Consider the following 19,602-nt stretch of genomic DNA (forward strand, 5'->3'; position numbering starts at 1 on the left):
ATGATCTGCTACTTGATTTTCACTTCCCTTTCTATCCCTAACTTCAATATCAAATTCTTATAGCAGCAACACCCACCTAATAAGCCTTGGCTTTGAATCCTGTTTAGACATTAAATACTTGAGAGCAGAATGGTCAATGTACACTATAACTTTTGAACCGATCAAGTATTGTCTAAACTTATCAAATGCATATACAATTGCTAACAGTTCTTTTTCAGTGGTGGTATAATTTTTCTGTGTTTCATTCAACACCTTGCTAGCATAATATATGACATGATGCAATTTGTCTTTCTTTTGCCCCAGTACAGCACCAATAGCAAGGTTACTTGCATTGCACATAAGTTCAAAAGGTAAATTCCAATCAAGAGGTGTGATGATTGGTGCTGTAATGAGCTTTCTCTTGAGAGTTTCAAAGGCATGTTTACAAGTGTCATCAAAGATGAAGGGAGTATCATTCATTAGTAAGTTGCTCAATGGTTTTGCTATTTTTGAAAAATCTTTGATGAACCTTCTGTAGAACCCAGCATGCCCAAGAAAACTCCTTACTGCTTTCACATTAACAGGTATAGGGAGTTTTTCAATAACTTCTATTTTAGCTTTATCAACTTCTATACCTTTACATGACACTTTATGCCCAAGAACTATTCCTTCCGGAACCATGAAATGGCATTTTTCCCAATTTAACACTAAATTAGTTTCTTGGCATCTTTTCAAAACAAGAGTTAAGTTATGCAAGCAAGTGTTAAATGAATTTCCGAAAACAGAAAAATCATCCATGAAGACTTCTAAGAATTTTTCCACCATATCAGAAAAGATGGAAAGCATGCACCTTTGAAAAGTGGCTGGTGCGTTGCACAGCCCAAAGGGCATCCTCCTATAGGCGAAAACTCCAAATGGGCATGTGAAGGATGTCTTCTCTTGATCCTTGGGGTCCACCACTATTTGATTGTATCCAGAGTACCTATCCAGAAAACAATAGTAAGCATGGCCCGCTAGTCTTTCTAACATTTGATCAATGACGGGTAGAGGGAAATGATCTTTTCTTGTTGTATCATTCAATCTCCTGTAGTCTATACACATTCTCCACCCAGTCACTGTCCGAGTGGAGATCAATTCATTCTTCTCATTGGTGATGACTGTCATTCCTCCCTTTTTTGGCACAACTTGTACCGGACTCACCCAAGAACTGTCTGAGATTGGGAAAATTATCCCCGCATTCCATAGCTTCATCACTTCTTTTTGAACCACCTCTTTCATGGTTGGGTTGAGTCTTCTTTGAGGTTGAACCACAGGTTTTGATTCTTCCTCCAATAATATTTTGTGCATACAAATAGCAGGGCTGATGCCTTTGATGTCCTCAATTGTCCACCCCAAAGCTGTTTTGTGAGCTTTTAATACCTCAATCAACCTTGCTTCTTCATACATGTTCAAGGAGGAATTTATGATCACAGGCAGTGCCTCGGCTTCCCCAAGAAACACGTACTTGAGGTGAGGAGGGAGAGGCTTCAACTCCTGTTTTGGTTTATCCTCTTTCTTGTCTTCAATAGATATTTCTACCACTTCCTCTCCTTGTTCTTCCTGATGCTCCAAATAGTCTTCTTCAAACATTTCTTCTACCAGCCCTTCTATCATATCCACATTCACGTAGTTCTCTTGCTCTGAGGGGTGTTGCATTGATTTGAAGACATTGATTACCATTTGTTCATTATGCACCCTGAAGGTCATTTCTCCCTTCTCCACGTCAATCGTGGTTCTTTCTGTGGCTAGAAATGGTCTCCCCAAAATGATTGAGTTGTTTCCTTCCCCTTCTGTGTCTAAGATTACGAAGTCTGCAGGGAAGATAAACTTTCCAACCTTCACTAGTAAATTTTCTACAATTCCATTGGGTATCTTGATTGATCTATCGGCCATTATTAGTGACATCCTGGTGGGTTTGACTTCTTCTATAGCAAGCTTTTCTCATCAGTGATAGAGGTATCAAGTTGATGCTGGAACCTAAATCACATAAAGCATTTTCCAATGTTATCTTGCCTATGGTGCATGAGACTACGAAACTCCCTGGGTCTTTGAGCTTTGGTGGGATACCCATCTGGATCACAGCGCTACATTCTTCAGTGAGCATAATGGTTTCCTTCTCAAGCCAACTTCTTTTCTTGTTAATGAGTTCCTTCAAGAACTTGGCATATAAGGGCATCTGTTCCAATGCTTCAGCCAAGGGAATGTTGATTTCCAGTTTCTTGAAAGTTTCCAGGAATTTGTGGAAGTGTTGATCTTTGGTTTCTTTGTTGAACCTCTGAGGGTATGGTAGTGGAGGTGTAATGCTCTTCTCCACTTGCTGCTGTCCCTGAATCACTTCCTTTGAACTATGTGGCTGGTTGTCTTTCTCTTTGAGCTTCTCTGGGGCACTTCTTCTTGTTGTCATGTCTTTATTGCTAGCTTCCCCTTTCTCTGATGATTCTTTGTTGCTATCCAAAGGCTTCTTGGTTACCTCCTTGTTGTTGTCTATCAATGTTTTTCCACTCCGTAATTGTATAGCTTTGCACTCTTCTTTTGGATTAGGAATGGTGTCACTCGGAAGTGAGCTTGAAGGTTTCTCAACAGAAATCTGTTTGGAGATTTACCCAATCTGCCTCTCTAAGCTCTTCATGGAAGCTTCATGGTTCTTGGTTGTCATTTCTTGGTGTTTCCACATCTTGTCCATCAAGGTTTCCAAGTTAGTGACTCTTTGAGATTCTGGTGACACTTGTGGTGGGTTGTGAGGTGTGGATGGTGGATGGTAGGAATTTTGGTTGGTGGGTTGGTTATTGGATTGATAGTGGTTGGGGTTGGAGTAGTTGTTTTGAGGTTTTCTGTAAGGGTTTTGGTTAGTTTGCTGCTGGTTGTGGTTTTGGTTGTTTCTTGAAGTGTTTTGGTTTGAGTTCCTCTGCCATGGTTGTTGGTTCTGGTTGTGATTGTCTCCCTATCTGAGGTTCGGGTGGTTCTTCCAGGATGGATTGTATGTGTCTCCATACACTTCATTCTGTCCAGAGTTTTGGTTGTGCATGTACTGGACTTGTTCTTGCTGCTGCTCCTCTTGAGTCTCTTCATTTTGCACTCATGTGGATGATGGTTGGCTTGTGTTAACTGCTGCAACTTGGAGGCTATCAATCCTCTTGGCCATTTGCTCAAATTGTTGTTGAATTTGCTGCTGCATCATCTTGTTTTGAGCCAAGATTGAGTCTACTCCTTCTATCTCCATTACTCCTCTCCTTTGTGATGGTTGGCGGTTTCTTTGATGAGCAAAGAAATATTGATTGTTGGCCACCATGTCCACAAGATTCTGGGCTTCCTCAGCAGTTTTCATCAGTTGTAGTGAACCTCCAGCAGAATGATCTAATGCCTCCTGAGATTTCAATGTCAGGCCTTCATAGAAATTTTGCAGCACGTCCCATTCATTGAACACCTCTGGGGGACACTTTCTGATTAAGGCTTTGTATCTCTCCCATGCTTCATACAAGGATTCGGCATCTAATTGTGTGAATGTCTGCACCTCGGTTTTCAGCCTGATGACTCTTTGGGGTGGATAGAATTTGGCTAGAAATTTAGTCACCAAGTCATCCCAACTAGTGATACTTCCTTGGGGAAAAGTTTCAAGCCATTGTGCAGCCTTGTCCCTTAATGAGAACGGGAACAGCAGAAGCTTGTAGGTTTTAGGATTCACGCCATTGGATTTGACAGTGTCACAAATCCTTAAGAAGGTAGATAGATGTTGATTTGGATCCTCCAATGGTCCTCCCCCAAATGAGCAGTTGTTCTAGACCAATGTGATGAGTTGTGGCTTCAGTTCAAAGTTATTTGCATTGACATTAGGGGTGACAATGCTGCTTCCACAATGTCTAGCATTTGCAAAGGTGTAGGAGGCCAATACTCTCCTCTGTTGTGGGTGATTGTTAACTCCTCCTCCTGGATTAGATGTATCTCCTTCCATCTCGTGATATTCTTCCTCAGATTCTTCTTCTCCAACAATATTTTTCCCTCTTTCGGCTCTTCTTAACCTTCTAAGAGTTCTCTGGTCAGCTTCAGATAAAACAGGAACGGATCTCCCTGTACCTGACATACAAACAAAACAAAAGAAACACCAACAAAATCACTTCAATCTATTGCTAGAATGAAGTTTAGTTTAAGCAAAAATTCGAACAGTTAGTGGGTTAGTCCAAGATTAAAGAATCAGAAAAGAAAAAGTGCTTGATCTAGATCTCCACTTCACGTAATCATTGTCAATCTAATCAATCCCCAGCAACGGCGCCAAAAACTTGATGTGCGGAAAACGATCCGACACAAAACTCACCGGCAAGTGCACCGGGTCGCATCAAGTAATAATAACTCACTTGAGTGAGGTCGATCCCACAGGGATTGAAGGATTGAGAAATTTTAGTTTAGTGATTGATTTAGTCAAGCGAATCAAGTGTTGAGTTGAGTGAAGTATAATTTCAGAAACTAAATTGCTTGAAATGTAAAGGGGAGTGGGTGAATTGCAAAAAATTAAAGAGAACAGAAAATAAAAGTGCTGAATCTTAAAGAACAAGAAATTAAATTGTAGAAACTTAGATTGCAAGAAATGTAAATGACTGAATCTTAAGCTGCAAGAAATGTAAATGGCTTGAATTGTAAATGGGTTAGGGATGTGGAATTGCAGAAATTAAACACAGAAAAGTAAATTGCAACAAGCAGGGAAGTAAAGGATGAATTTAATTGCAGTAGATCTCAAACAGAAAATGTAAATTGCTTGAAGAAGCATTCAACAGAGAAACTTAAAATAGAATCTCCAGATCTCAGGACCCAAGAGACTAGATAACCAAGTCTAGATCTCAATGCCTTCCTAGATCCAATTTCAGAATTTAATTACAAGAAAAGTAAAGATGAAGCAGTAGAAGAAAAGAAGTGAAATCGCAAATTCTCAATGATGCAGTAAATCAAAACAGAGAGATCTCAAGGTGAGATTGAAACAGAATTCCTTCAATTCTCAACACTCAAGACTCAGACAAAGTGTTTAGAAAAGAAAACAAAAACAACCCAGAGGAAGAGAATTCAATTCTCCTTCCCAGGGACTCTCAAATTCTAAAAGCAACTACTAAGGTGAGCTCTCTACTGCCAGAATTGAAAATTCTAAAAAGGAAGCTCTTAAAGAAAACTCTAAAACGAAAAAAACTCTTTAAAACTTCAAATCCTAAGCTATTTATACACTTTCTTCAAATGATCATTAAGCCTTGAATTGGGCCTTTAGCCTTGATGGAATTGGGTTGATAGTAGCCTCCGTTGATTGCTCTTGGTGTTGGGAAGAAATCCATTAGTGAACCGGGCCATGAACCATTCACGTTTGAGCCAACGTTTGAGGCAAACGTTGACTCAAACGTTACTTGAGTGAGGCATTATGCAGCTAGGCCGTGTGCTGTCTTCCACGTTTGGCTCAACGTTTGAGGTCAAACGTGAGCTCAAACGTGGACCTCCCTTTTTGTATGCTTCTTGGGGGCTACTTTGTCCTCTTGTTGCGTTGCCAATTTTGTGCCCAATAGAGACTATTATATATGGTTGGAAAGCTCTGAATGTCAGCTTTCTAACCCACTTGGAATCACCTCAATTGGACATCTACAACTCAAGTTATTCTTGTTTGAAGTATGCCCCTTCATGCTGTTTGGTGCCAACGTTTGACCTCACGTTTGAGTCAAACGTTGGCTCAAACGTTGCTGTGCCCAGGAGCTCCAACTCTCTTCTTTTTGGAGCCAACGTTTGACCTCACGTTTGAGGCAAACGTTGGCTCAAACGTCGCTGCCTCCAGGGATGCCATTTCTCTTCTCTTTGGCGCCAACGTTTGACCTCACGTTTGAGGCAAACGTTGGCGCAAACGTTGCCTTCCCAGGAGCTTCAATTCTCTTCTCTTTTGGAGCCAACGTTTGACCTCACATTTGAGGCAAACGTTGGCTCAAACGTTGCTTTCCAGGAGCTTCATTCTTCAGCCAACGTTTGACCTCAATGTTTGAGGCAAACGTTGGCGCAAACGTTGGCTTTTCCCCAGGGTGTTTTTCAACTGCTACTCACGTTTGAGTTGACGTTTGAGGCAAACGTTAGCTCAAACGTGAATTCCATTTTCTCAAACCCATTCTTGCAACCTTCTTCCATAATGTTGGCACACCTTTTGTTTCCTTTCTTCACCTACAAGTAATCAAAACAACCGATCAAAGTATCACAAAATTCACAAGGTTTATAAATCAATTAATTATCAACTAAAGTTAGCTTGAACCTCATGATTTTGTATCAATTAAAAGGTGGTTTATTGATTTAAGGAAACCATGCAATTCCAATTCAAATGGTTAATTTATAATGCAAGAAAGTGCATAAAACTAAATGAAAACAAAAGAAAAAGGCTAGTGAAACTAGGCTAAGATGACTTGTCATCACCTCTCTCCTTGGTGCATCCTCCAATATGTACACCTCTAGCTCTCTTCGGGGCTTGCAACCATGATACTTCTTCACTCTATGTCCATTCACTTTGAAAGTTGCTTCACTCTTGGGATCAAACAATTCCACCACTCCGTAGGGCTTCATCTCCTTCACCTTGAAAGGACCTTCCCATCTAGAACGGAGCTTGCCAGGCATAAATCGGAGCCTTGAGTTGTAGAGGAGGACCTCATCACCTTCTTGAAAGTCCTTCTTCCCGATGTGATGGTCATGAAATGCCTTAGTCTTTTCCTTGTAAATTTGGGCATTCTCATATGACTCATTCATAAAACACTCAAGCTCTTCTAGTTGTAACTTCCTAGCCTCACCCGCCTTGGCTAAATCCATGTTGCACTACTTTACCGCCCAATAGGCTCGATGCTCAATCTCCACCAGAAGGTGGCACACCTTACGGTAGACGATCTGGAAAGGACTCATCCCTATCGTAGTCTTGTAGGCCGTTCTATACGCCCATAGTGCATCTCCTAACCGGAGGCTCCAACCCTTTCTTTGTGGATTGACCACTTTCTCCAAGATTCTCTTGATTTCCCAGTTGGACACTTCCGCTTGTCCATTTGTTTGCGGATGATAAGGAGTAGCAACCTTATGCGACACTCCATAGCGCTTGAGCAATGCTTCTACCTTCCTGTTACAAAAGTGGAATCCTTGGTCGCTCACAATTGCTCGTGGCGACCCATAACGGCATACAATGTGATTCCTAATGAAAGAAACAACGGCATTGGCGTCGTCAAGGCGGGTAGGTACGGCCTCTACTCACTTTGACACGTAGTCAACTGCTAACAGAATATACAGATACCCACTAGAGTTGGGAAATCGTCCCATAAAGTCAATGCCCCATACATCAAATATCTCACAGAACAACATAGGTTGCTGAGGCATTTCATCCCTTTGGGATGCGTTTCCTAACTTCTGACACTGATGGCAAGACACACATAACCGGTTAGCATTCTTGAATAAGGTTGGCCACCAGAATCCACAATCCAACACATTTTTAGCGGTCCTTTATGGGCCAAAGTGGCCACCACATTCGGACGAATGACAAGCATCAAGAATTGGTTGGAATTCAGACTCCGGGACACATCTTCGAATTACTTGGTCTACGCCCCTCTTCCACAAGTGAGGGTCATCCCAAATATAGTATTTGGAATCACTCCTCAACTTGTCCCTTTGGTTTTTCGAAAAGTTGGGAGGGAAGATTCTTGCAACCAAGTAGTTCGCCATTGGGGCAAACCAAGGAAAGCTATCCGACACAGCATGCAAACTATCCAATGGGAATGAGTCATTGATCGAAAATGGATCAATTTTTAAATTCTCAATGAGGCTTAAATGATCCGCAACCAGGTTTTGAGATCCACTCTGATCCTTAATCTCAATGTCAAATTCTTGCAAAAGCAAGATCCAACGTATGAGTCTAGGCTTTGACTCATTCTTTGTCAATAAGTACTTTAAAGCTGCATGATCCGTGTATATCACTATCTTTGAACCTAGCAAATAAGATCTGAATTTATCTAAAGCATCAACAATAGCTAGGAGTTCTTTTTCAGTAATGGTATAGTTGGATTGTGCCGCATCTAGTGTCTTAGAAGAGTAAGCAATGACATAAGGGAGTTTACCATCGCGCTGTGCAAGCGCGGCACCCACAGCATGGTTTGATGCATCGCACATTATCTCAAATGGCAACGTCCAGTTGGGGCCTCGCACAATTGGTGCCGTGGTAAGAACTCTCCTTAGCTCTTCAAAAGCTTTTACACATTCACCATCAAACTCAAAATCCACATCTTTTTGGAGTAGGCGCGACAATGGCAAAGCAATCTTGCTGAAGTCCTTGATAAAGCGCCTATAAAATGCTGCATATCCCAAAAACGAGCGGACCTCCCTCACGGATGAGGGGTGAGGCAAAGTGGTGATAATATCGACTTTGGCCGGGTCTACAGAAATGCCTTCATGAGATACTACATGTCCTAACACTATACCTTGTTGTACCATAAAGTGACATTTTTAAAAATTTAAGACAAGGTTAGTGTCAACACATCTAGCTAGGACCTCGACCAAGCTCTCTAAATAAAAATCGAATGAAGTACCATAAACGCTGAAGTCGTCCATAATGACTTCCAGGCAATTCTCCATTAGATCGGAGAAGACACTCATCATGCACTGCTAAAAAGTAGCGGGTGCGTTACATAGTCCAAATGGCATCCTTTTATAGGCAAAGGTGCCAAACAGACAAGTAAACGTGGTTTTCTCCTGATCTTCAGGAGCAATATGTATCTGGAAGTAGCTAGTAAATCCATCAAGAAAGCAGTAGTGAGATTTACCTACCAAGCGGTCTAGCATCTGATCGATGAAGGGTAAGGGATAATGGTCCTTCCATGTAGTGGCGTTCAATCTTCTGTAGTCAATACATACTCGCCACACATTTTGTACTCTTTTAGTGACCATTTCACCGTCGTCCTTCTCGACTGTTGTGATGCCCGACTTCTTGGGGACAACTTGAACCGGGCTCACCCACTCACTGTCGAAAAATGGGTATATGATATCCGCATCCAGTAATCGGGTGACCTCTTTCTTCACTACATCGAGGATGGTCGGGTTGAGCATCCTTTGCGGTTGCCTAACCGGCTTAGCTCCATCTTGGAGAAATATCCTATACATGCACTTGCGGGGGTCAATTCCAACAATATCCGCTAGGCTCCATCCTATTGCTTTCTTGTACTTTCTGAGAACATCTAGGAGCTTTCTCTCTTCTTCACTTGGGAGCTCACTAGCAATAATGACCGGAAACCTTTGGTTATCCTCTAAGAAAGCATACTTCAAATGAGATGGAAGGGGCTTCAATTCATTTTTTATCTCAAGTTGAGGTTCCTTTTCATCAATCTCATGGGATTCATTCTCGACAACTTCTTCATGTTCATCTTCTTGGTGATCCGTCTCCTCAACAATGGGGTAGCACAACTTGTCATGGTCTTCTTCTTGCACTTCTGCTACCACTTCATCAATCACATCACATCGGAGCACGGAATGTTCTTCGGGAGGATGTTTCATGGCTTCCTCTAAATTGAACTTGATAGTCTTGTCTCCAACCCCAAAGTAATATATACCAGTGAAGGCATCTAACTTGAATTTGGAGGTTTTAAGGAAGGGTCTACCAAGTAGAACGGAGGAGGAGCTTCTATTTTCTGTTGGAGGCATTTCAAGGATGTAAAAGTCAACCGAAAAAACCAAATCCTTAATTGCCACGAGTACATCTTCCGCTATCCCCATCACTGTGATCACACTCTTATCGGCTAAGCCAAACCTCGTCGCTGACTTCTTTAATGGAGCTAAATTCAACTGCACATAGATAGAAAGTGGCATGATGCTTACACAAGCTCCCAAGTCACACATACAATCATGAAAAGTGTATCCACCAATACAACAAGACACTAAGCACGGTCCAGGGTCACTATATTTTCTTGGAATAGGTTCCATCAAGAAAGAAATTGAAATACCCAAGGATAATGTCTCCAATTCTCCTATCCTATCCTTGTGTGTACACAAGTCTTTCAAAAATTTTGCATACTTTGGAATTTGTTGAATAGCATCAAGGAGTGGTATGGTTACCTCAACCTTTTTGAACACTTGAAGCATGTTCAAATCAAACTCCGGTGTCTTCTTCGCCTTCTTCACCATGGAAGAAAATAGAATAGGAATTGACTCATCCACTATAGCTTTCCTCTTGGGTTCCTTGAGGTTTACTCCTTCTTCCTCATGCCTTTTGTCTACCACCTCTTCTTCATGTGGAGCTTCAACAACTACCTCTTCCTCATGAATTTCTCCCATGACCCTTGGAGGTATCTTCTCTAATGTAGTTCCCGACCGTAGAGTGATGGTGTTGAGACCGCCTCTTGCGTTTGGTTGGGTTGGGATGGAAGGTTAGAGGAACTTGAGGGTTGATTGGTGTTGTTATTGGGGGTTGGTGATTGGCTTGACATGTTCATCTTTGAAAGCATGTTGGTGAGGTTGGCCAATTGAGTATTCAAGGCCTCGAATTAAGCCTTGTTGCTCTCATCTCGTTTTTCCATAGCGGCTCTAAGCTCATCAACTTGATTCTTGGAAGATGGAGGAGTTTGGTTTTGATTTTGTTGTCTATGGTGTGGTGCTTGGTACTTGGTGTAGTTGTTTTGGTTTTGGTTGGAGTGGCCTTGGTTGGCTTGGTAGTTGGTGTTGTTATGGTGGTATTGGGATGAAGATTGGTTATTGTTGTGATGAGAAGAAGAGTTGTTCCACCTTTGGTTTTGATTGCTTCTTTGTGCATAATCTCTCCACCCTTGATGTTGATTACCACCTTGATGGTAGTTGTTTTGACCTTGAGAAGGGTAGGGTAGACGGTTGTTGTAATTCAATTGGCTACCACAGGGGCATGTTCCTCTTGAATTTGATGGCATTGGTCGGTGTAATGTGTGGTGCTAGAGCACAAACCACAAATTCTAGGAGGGCCTTCAAGTTGAGCAACCGGAGGTGGGGCTTGGACGGCTTGGATGGAGTAGTATTCCTTTTGATCCCTTTGGATTTGTGTAAGGATGGTGGTCATATCCCCAAGTGCCTTGGTTAGACTTGCTTCGGAGGGGGATGGTTCTACCACACCCTTGAGAGGATTACTTCTCACCCTTGTGTGTTGTGTAGCTTCGGCAACATCCTTTATCAAATTCCAAGCATCTCCCTCCGTCTTGTTTTTCGAAAGGGAACCGCCACTAGAAGCGGTGAGCAATCTTCTATCTTCTGCACAAAGACCTCCGGTAAAGTAGCTAATGAGCAAGTGAGTGGTCATTTCGTGGTGTAGACATGACTCCAATAGCCTCTTGAACCGAGACCAATACTCGTACAAACTCTCTTGGTCTCTTTGCATTATACCCGAAATCTCTTTCTGGATGTAGTCGGTCTTCTCCGGTGGGAAGAACTTATCAAGAAACTCTCTTCTCAAGAAATCTCAATTAGTCACAATCTCATCCGGTAGCGAGTAGAACCATGTTTTTGCTTGCGCTTCAAGAGAGAAAGGGAATGCAAAGACCATGATAGCTACCTCATCGGCTCCTTGCCTTCGAGCTGTAGAACAAGCAACTTGAAAATCCTTCAAATGTCGGATGTGGTCTTGACCCGGCAACCCATGATACTTAGGAAGTAGATTTATCAAGCTACTCTTCAACTCAAAGTTTGGATCAAGGTTAGGATACCTTGCTTGCAACGGTTGAAGTATGATATCCGGAGCTCTTTGCTCATGCAAAGTGATCCGGCGTGGCTCCGCCATGTGTGGCTCACCTGTAGGATGCAAAGATGTATTAGTAGTGTCAACAAAAGAATAGGAAGTAGCGGACTCCAAGTCACTCTAGGTGACGTCTAGTGATTCGGTATTTTCCTCAAGAGAGGCCGAAGTACTAGGCGTATAGTCTAACCGTCGTCTAGCTTGCCGAGTGTGTAACAAAGTTCTTTCGATCTCGGGATCAAAATTGGCTAAGCTAGAATTCGGTTGAGACCGAGTCATCAAACTTGAAAGTCATAGCACAAATGTAAAAGAAATCTAAACTATAGCTAAGTATTGAAAGAGGTAAAATATCTACAATATTCACATATTCACATAACCAATATCAACGCATATGTTGCAACCATTCCCCGGCAACGGCGCCAAAAATTTGACAGGCTCCCAAGGGTGTATTGGTAAAGATTTTCTCTAATAAAATCACGTTGCAAGTATAGCTCTACCAACAACAATCCTCGGGGGTCAAATTTAGAGAGGAATTTGGTTGTCACAAGTTCAACCCCAATAGAAATAACCGAAGTATTCAAACCTCGGGTCGTCTCACAAGGAATGGGCAAACATGTGCTTCAACATTGGTTAGAAATCTGAGGTTGTGAGTAATGAGCATGAAAATAAATAGGAATCTTAACAAGCAAGTAATCTTAAATTGCAACAAACTAATTCAACTATCTAAGTAAAACATGAGCAATTCCAATGAACAAGCAACGTTCCACTTAATTCTATTATAAACCAAGCAAGTAACTGTAACTAAAGCAAATAATTTGGGAAAATTCATTTTCAAATATGAATAATAAAAGCAACTCTTGGCTAGGCATGGGAATTGGGGTCACGATCCTTGTCTAACAACCGTATCTTGACAATTATGAGGAACCAAGCTCATTAAGTCTACCCTCAAAGTCTTAAGTACATGATATCTACTCCTAGACTTGAAGTACATCAAATGGCTTTGATCACATCAACCCATAAGTCCCAACCTACCTACTAATTGGATTAGTATTGGGTTGGCGTCAATGAGTCTTAAATTGACCACCAAGGGCTCCCAAATCATCAAATCCATTAGACCCAATGACTCAAGTTTACCCAATTCCATTGACCTAGGCCAAGAGTAAAGAAGACTACTCCATAATCAAAGTAAAGAATTCATCGAACACTTGGTAAGCATTAAAAAAAGACATGTTCAAAATAGCAATTAAATTGAAATCTACAAGTACCCACTAACAATTATCAACATACAATAATCCAAACAACAAGATTAAACATAGAAATCATCAATGTAACATCAACAAGTCAAGATTCACAACATTCATGAAATGGGTATAAAATGATAATTGACAAGAATTCATAAAACTATCATTAGATATAAGCAAAATTGTAACAAGGAATTCAAATTGAACAATTAAAACTAGTAATTAACAAGATCCAATTCATAAATCAACAAGGAAAGATCAAATTAAAACTAGATCTAGAGAGGAACAAGGGTTTTTCTCTCTAGAATAACCAAAGAACCAAAAACTAGCTAAAATTATGTCTTAGTGTAAAAATGATTGATCCCCCCTTTCCCCTTAGCATCCTTGGGTCTTTTCCATGCAGAAACAGCTTGAAATTGGGCCTGATGAGCCTCAGAAATCGCCAGGCACGATTTCCTTTAATGAGGTCACGTGTAGCTTCCCACGCGTGTGCGCCATGCGTGCGTGCGCGCCGATTGCTTTTGCGATCCACGCGTGCGCGCCAAGTGCGCGTGCGCGTCGATAGGAATCTTCTGATCCGCGCGGATGCGTCCATCCTTGCGCTCCGGTTCCAGCCAATCCCATCCACGCATCCGCGTGAAGTGCGCGGGCGCGCCGATGCTGCTTTTCCCAATATTTCAATTCTTCATGTTCCTCCCTCTTTGTACATGCTTTCCCCCTCTCTTCTAAGTCATTCCTACCCTATAATTCCTGAAATTACTCAACAAATACATCACGGCATCGAATGGCAATAGAAGAGGATTAAAATATGGAAATTTTAAGGCAAAATAAGCATGTTTTCCATCATGGAGCAATATTGGGAAGTGAACACAAAACCATGCATTGCTTGCGAATATGTGTGAGAAATATTGATAAAATCCCCCAAAATAAGCACAAGATAAACCACAAAATCGGGGTTTATCACTCATCTCCCTTTAAAGGCTTCTTCTTTGACAATAACTCCTTCATGAATTTAACATAGAGAGGCATTTGCTCCAAAACCTCAGCAAAAGGAATATTAATTTGTAACTTTCTGAAAACTTCCAAGAACTTGAAAACTACTTGTCCTTGGTCTCCTTTTGAAGTCTCTGAGGATATGGCATTTTAGGCTTGTACTTAGGTGCCTTAGGCAATGTAGGATGAGTGTCAAGAGAGACTCGGAATGGATTATCTACACGCTTAGGAGGGGCGTGTTCCACCTCCTCTTTCTTCTCCTCTGGAGCTTCTTTTTCAACTGGCTCCTCATTAACTTGTGCTTCCGTACTTGCCACTTGTCCACTTATCAAGGTGATAGCATTGCAATCCTCTCTTTGATTTGGAATTGTGTTTCCAGGAAGGCTATTAGTGGTCCTCTGATCAATTTTATTAACTTTTGTGTCTAATTGACCCATCTGAATCTCCAAGTTTTTGATTGATGCTCTGGTTTCCTGTATAAAACTGGCCATTAGTGCTTCCAGATCAGTGTTCTTTTGCAATTGAGGAGTTGCTTGCTGAGATGACTGAAACTAGTGGTTATTAAAATTATTCTGTTGAAAACTGCCCTGTGAATTATTATTAAAATTTTATAGCCTCTGAGGTTGCTCTCTCCACCCAAAATTTAGGTGATTTCTCCACCCCTGATTGTAGGTCTTAGAGTATGTATCATTATTGGGGTTTCTAGGAGCACTCCCCATGTAATTGACCTGTTCAGAAGAGGATTGAGGTCATAATTCTCATTTTGCATAAAATTACCTGTCATGTCATAAGGGACATCTTGAGGTGCATTCTGAGTGTTGATAGCTGAAACTTGCATTCCACTCAACTATTGAGTAATTATATTTATTTGCTGAGACAAAAGTTTGTTCTGGGCAAGAAGAGGATCAACAGCTTCCACTTACAAAATGCCTCTCTTTTGAGGAGCCTCAGAGCTCACAGGATTCCTGTTAGATAAGTATAAATATTGGTTGCTAGCAACCAACTCAATAAGCTCAATAGTTTCCTCTGGTGTTTTTTTCATGTGAAATGAACCACCTGCAGAATTATCTAAGTACATCTTGGACATTTCACCCAAGCCTTCATAAAAGATATCTAATTGGGTCTATTTAGAGAACATATCTGGAGGGCATTGCCTGGTCAGTAGCTTGTATCTCTCCCAAGCTTCATAGAGGGTCTCACCATCCTTCTGTCTGAAGGTCTGAACCTGCACACTAAGCTTAGTCAGTTTCTTTGGTGGGAAAAATTTAGTAAGAAACCCAGTGACAACCTTATCCCAAGTATCCAGACTTTCCTCGGGTTGAGAATCTAGCCACAGCTTTGCTCTATCCCTCAAAGAAAATGGGAAGAGCATGGGTTTGTAAACCTTAGGGTTCACTCCATTAGTTTTCACAGTATCACAAATCTGCAGAAAATTAGACATAAACTGATTTGGATCTTTTTGAGGGAGTCCATGATACTGACAATTTTGTTGCACAAGAGTGACTAGCTGTGGCTTTAGCTCAAAGTTGTTTGCAGCAATAGGGGGTACCACAATGCTTTTTCCATAAAGATCTACAATAGGAGCAGTGTAAGAGCTAAGCACTCTCCTAGGTTGCTCATTCCCATTCGGATTTGCCATATTGGCATTAGCAGCATTATTATGGTCCGTAGTGAACTCTGTAGCCTTGTAAAGTCTTGCTTGTTGCAGACGCCACCCCAAAGTCCTTTCAAGTTCAGGATCAAACTCTAAATGAGGTTTTTTGTCCCTGTTCCTGCTCATAAATAGACAGAAGACAAGAAAATATGAAACTCTCTACGTCAGAGTGTAGAGAATTCCCAGTGAGGTAACTTGTGTAAAGAAATAAAATAAAATTACTAAATAAATTAAACAGTAAAAATTTGAAAATGATGACTGAAATTAGACTGAAAAATTCAAAAATAATAGGCAAATTAAATAGTAAAATTAAAATAAAATCAACTAGGTAACACCAAACTTACTTTTAGAAATTAATGGAAACTACTAATACTAAATTTCGAAAATAATAAGGCAAAAATTAAATAAAATTAAAACTAAAACATCTAATCTAAGCAATCAAACAACTAATAGTTGTTAATCACTATCAATCCCTGGCAATGGCGCCAAAAACTTGGTGTGGAATTTAAAGTCCACAAACTAACCGGCAAGTGCACCGGGTCGTACCCAGTAATACCTCACGTGAGTGAGGGTCGATCCCACAAGGATTGATGGACTAAGCAACAACGGTTAAGTGATTTACTTAGTTAGACAAACATAAAATGATGTTTAGAGAGTTCAAAAGCATTAACAGTAAATTCAAAATAGCAGAAAGCAAGCAGTAAATAAGTTGTGAATAATATATGGAGAAATAGTTAAGGCTTCAGAGATATCTATTTTTCGGATTGACTTTTCTTACTAACTATTTTAATCATGCAAGATTTAATTCATGGCAAACTATAAGTGACTAAACCCTAATTCCTTAGACCTTTTTAGTCTCATCTAACCTTCATCAACGGCCAATTCCTTGGTCATATAATTCTGATTAGAGGCTGAAGTTCAATTCTAGTTATATGCCACAAAAACCCTATTTACCCAAATATAAGAGGATTATATGTCACGTATCCCATTAAGTCCAGATAATTAGAAGTTTAGGAGAATATGTTTTCAAGCTGTTGATCAAGTAAAGAGCTTTTCCAAGTTATACAAGAACTCAATTAGAACAAGGGTCATACTTCCGTTCCACCCAAATTCATAAAATAAAGAACGAAAACAATTCTTGAAATATAAATCAGTACGCAAATTAAAATAGAAAAGTAATAGTATCAATCCATACAATAGACAGAGCTCCTAACCTTAACAGTGGAGGTTTAGTTGCTCATCGTTCAGAGAGAAAAACTAGGATTCGTAAAACTGTAAATTGGGGAATGAGGTTGAAGAGAAGAGATGAGAGAAGATCCCGAGGGGCTGATTCTTTTCCCATTTATATCTAATCCTAATTAATATAAATTATATTTCCTAAAACTAAATAATATCTTTTCCTATTTTAAAATAAAATAAAATTTAATCAAAATAAATTCCATTCTGCGTGCAGCGTTGTATGAGTGAATGGGGACCACTTTCGTACTAAAGGTTGTGGCGCCGAACTTGGGTAAGCTCAAGTTCGGCGTGGAGATGGCAGCATGTGGCTTTCTTTATAGATTTCATATTGACGCCAAACTTGAGCTCCCTCAAGTTTGGCCTGGAGTGGACCGCACTGCCTTCCTTGGAGTGCTTTTGAGTTGGCGCCAAACTTGAGCTTCCTCAAGTTTCACATGAAGTGGTCCGTACAAAATGGAAGAAATGGGTATACTATTATATATTGTTATAAAGCTCTGAAAGTTAGCTTTTCAATGCCGCTAGGATCACGTCAATTGGACTCTATAGCTCAAGTTCTTCTTGTTTGAGTGTAACGAGGTCGGAGTTGAAAGCATCATTCGCTTTCTTCCTTTTCTGCTACAAAACGCCATCAAATCAATCCAAATGCTACCTGAAATAAACAGAATTGCACACAACTCAAAGTAGCATCCATAATGGCTTAAAGATATTTAAATCTTGATTAAACTCAACAATTTGAATGCAAATTCACTAGGAAAAGATAAAGATGCTCACGCATCAAACTGCCAACTTGATTATACATCTCTCAGACGACTATTCCACGACTTCGTTAGGGACTTCTCGAGACACCAGTTCAGCCAATTTACGGGAAGATTAGGGTCTCTGTGGTAAAGGCTAGAACTCAAAGATGCAGCATTCTCTAATCCGGAATATTCGACCATGTCTGTGGCATTTTAAGTACGATCATTAAGGAGAATGGACCGTAGGAACTTAACCATCAATCAGACTGGATGTGCACTAACCCTGGTGTTCAGATCTAGAGGAGTATTGACGACCTCTCAAGAAAGGCGTTGATCACATACAGCCTACCATAGAAGAAATCATTCACAAGCAAAGAAGACAGTAAGACCAGAGTTAATTAAGAAAGACAAAGCAACTCCAATCCTTTACCATCTTCTTATTACTAATTCCTTTCAAATTCACAAAGTATTTTATACACTTTTTATTCCTTTTCATGCCTTTAACCAAATTCAAACTAACAACCTCTTGATTTTGCCTGACTAAGACCTGCAAGATAACCATAGCTTGCTTCAAACCACAATCCTCGTGGGATCGACGCTAACTTGCTCAGGTACTTGGACAACCGAGTGCACTTGCTGGTACAGTTGTACGAAGTATGGGGATTCGTGCACCAATTTTTTTGCACCGTTGCTGGGGATTGTTCGAGTTTGGACAACTGACGGATTATATTGTTCCCTAGATCAGGTATTGTCTTTAATTTTTGCAAGAGTATTTTATTTTCTTTTTCTTCTCCCTATTTTCGAAAAAAAATCAAAAACCTTTTTCAAAAATTTCTATTTTCTTTGTTTAATATTTGTTCTTGGTATAAGTTTTTTTGTTTGTGTTCTTGTTGAGTTTTTCGATTTTTTTTTCTTTTTCTAATTTTTTTTCAAAATTAGCGTCTTTTGTTTGAGTCTTGTGTCAAATCTTTAAGTTTGGTGTCTTCTTGTGTTTTTCTTTTAAATTTTTTGAAAATTTTGTGTTTAATTTTCAAAATTTTAAGTTTGGTGTCCTTTGCATGTTCTTGTGTTCTTTGAATTTCTTTGAATTTTGTTCTTTGTGTTCTTCTTAATCTTCAAGGTGTTCTTATGTTTTCCTTTTGTTTTGATCTTAAAATTTTTAAGTTTGGTATCCCTCTGTGTTTTTCTTTAAATTTTCGGACACTAGGTCCATTTAGATCTAAAAATTTTAAGTTTGGTGTCATTTTGTTGTTTTTCTCTTTCCTCATTAAATTCAAAAAAAGTATCTTTTCTATCTTATCTTTTAATTAATTTTCGAAAATTAACAATAAAAATTCAAATTTAATTTCAAAAATCATATCTTATCTTATCTTTTCAAAATTCAAAATTCAAAATCATATCTTTTTCAAAAATCTTATCTTATCTTATTTCAAAATTCAAAATTCAAAATTCAAAATTCAAAATTCAATCTTCAATTTTTAAAATTTAAAATTCAAAATTTTAAAATAAAGTATTTTTTAACTTTATCTTATCTTGTTTCAAATTCAAAATTCAAAATTTCAAATTTCAAAATTTAAATTTTAAAATTTAAATCTCAAAATATTTCAAAATTTAAAATTTAAAATTTAATTCTCAAATTTAAAATTTAAATTTCAAATCTTTTTAATTTTAAAACTTATCTTTTCTTAACTTCTTTATCTTATCTTTCTTATTAGTTACTTATCTTCTCTCTCTTCTTTTTCAAAACTTTCTAACTAATTATTCTCTCTTCTAATTTTTGAAAATTCTATTATTCTTCTCTCTCTCTTTTATTTTCGAAATTCATTAACTAATTTCCAATTCCTTTTAATTAATTAAACTTAATTTTTGAAACAAATAAATAAATAAACTAAAAAAATACTTTAATTCTTGTTTATCTTTTCTACTTCTATTTCTTCTTCTACTCCTTCTATCTTCATTCCTTCTCTTCTTCTACCTTTCTTCATCATGAACCCAAATGGGATT

The 19,602-nt window shown here is 39.4% G+C and overlaps 1 non-coding gene across 1 annotated transcript; it reads left to right on the top strand.

The window, feature by feature from the left end:
• Positions 1-15,101: 15,101 nt before the first annotated feature.
• On the top strand, positions 15,102-15,208 carry LOC112753964 (small nucleolar RNA R71). The gene has a single exon (XR_003178323.1). It is a non-coding gene; the product is annotated as a small nucleolar RNA R71 (small nucleolar RNA).
• Positions 15,209-19,602: the final 4,394 nt, after the last annotated feature.

Source organism: Arachis hypogaea, chromosome 15 (genome assembly GCF_003086295.3).
Source record: "Arachis hypogaea cultivar Tifrunner chromosome 15, arahy.Tifrunner.gnm2.J5K5, whole genome shotgun sequence".
NCBI classification, from domain to species: Eukaryota; Viridiplantae; Streptophyta; class Magnoliopsida; order Fabales; family Fabaceae; genus Arachis; species Arachis hypogaea.